This window comes from Acinonyx jubatus, chromosome B3, assembly GCF_027475565.1.
Source record: "Acinonyx jubatus isolate Ajub_Pintada_27869175 chromosome B3, VMU_Ajub_asm_v1.0, whole genome shotgun sequence".
NCBI lineage: Eukaryota > Metazoa > Chordata > Mammalia > Carnivora > Felidae > Acinonyx > Acinonyx jubatus.
The window spans coordinates 56489665-56491463 of record NC_069386.1 but is presented as its reverse complement, the minus strand read 5'-3'; positions in this window follow the sequence as shown (position 1 = coordinate 56491463).

Below are 1799 nucleotides of genomic sequence, written 5' to 3'. Positions count from 1 at the left end.
GTGTGTAGATAAAGTGAAGATTGGTTGAGGGAGTATAAAACATGCAGTGAAGGAAGGGAGCTTCATTAGCTCAATATTGTCATTCTTCTGAGCATTCTATCATGAAAATTATCACTCTGTTTGGGAGAGAGATGTCATGGAAGGATGAAACAGGTATTGGAATGTCTCAATGAACAAATGTGATTCTGGTTAAATCTATTCCAGCCATTTGGAAGAGAAAGGGAGGTTTTTGAACCCCAGTACATCCTCACTTGATTTAGGCAAGTAGAAGGATAGTTGTGGTTACTTTGTTCCGAAGTCTGGAAAAAAAGACCAATGGAGGAAAAAAATCAAAGATGTTTATGCATAATGGCAAATGATATTTTTAATACTTGTCAACAAAATACTTTCAATTTCTCTATTTAGAAGTAATTCAATTTTAATTATTAAGCATTGCTCTGTCAGTCATATTAAGGAATTATTTACACACATTATTAGCTTAACTACTCATCCTTGCAAAAACAGTTATCTTCTGCATATGAGAAGAAGCTAAGTTCTGAACATCAGCAAGATGGCAGAATAGAGGCTTCCAACTCTCATACCCGCACAGAAACACCGATTTTAACAACCTCCTATGGATGATATCTTTATGAGAATGAAAACATTCATCTGAGAGGTCCCAGCACCCTGGTAGAGAAAAAATTCTAATAAATGCATTGAAGAGGGTAAGAAGAAAGTTTCACTTTACCCATGTCATCCCTCTTTCATGGTGACACAGCTCAGTGCCATGAGAGACTCATTTTGCCCAGTGAGCATTGGGATTTTCAAGCCTTGTGGGATGCTACCCAAGGAGCCCACTTCTGTTTTGCCCCTAGAACACTGAGGGGATTGGCACAGCTGAGTAATCTGAGACCAGCTAGGAAGAAGGAAAGGGGCTGGGGACACATAGAAACTAGAATAACCCAAGCATATGGACCTCAACAACTGGCCAAAAATCTCATTAACAAGCTTGTGGACTCCACTGAGAAACCCACTCCTGACTCCATATGATACCTCACCTGTCGACACCCCCCTCACTGACTAGTAAACACATACCCAAGACTCCATACACTGTCTATCCTGTTGCTGGCACCTTGCACTCTCCTACATATGGTGTCTGGAAGTCTCTTCAAATTGTGCTTATGATCCTTCACAGATGGCACGTGCAAGCCTTGCAGACAGCAGATGGATATCCAGCAGCTAGCTTATATCAATACTAGATTGGGAGAAGGCACACAGTCTTAAACACTTCAAGGTAGTACCTTAGGAGAAATAAACAGGGTGCTCTAGGAACCTGGCTTGGATTTGTGGGATTAAGAGAAGGCACATAATCCGAAAACTTCTTCTCTATAAGGGAATAAGAGAGTGGAGTGGGAACATCCATAGAAGAGATCTGAGACCCTCCCAGATTCTGCAGCCAGGTTGACAGGTAAAGGTGTTTCTTTCCCAAAGTCAGATCATTGGAGATTATTCAGTCAGAAAACAAAAAGAAAAAAAAAACAGGAAAAGGTGAAGAAACCCTAGAGGACTTTTGGGGCAATGCAAATGAATCAATACATATTAATGAAGTTCTAGAAGTTGCAGAGAAAGAGAAAGGGGCAGAAAGCTTATCTGAAGATATAATGACAGAAAATGTGCTAAATACGGGGGGGGGGGGGGAATTAACATCTAGACCCATGAGGTCAAACAAAACAAAACAGGGGCACATGGGTGGCTCAGTCTGTTGGACATCGGAATCTTGATTTTGGCTCAGGTCATCACTTCATAGTTTTTGAGACTGA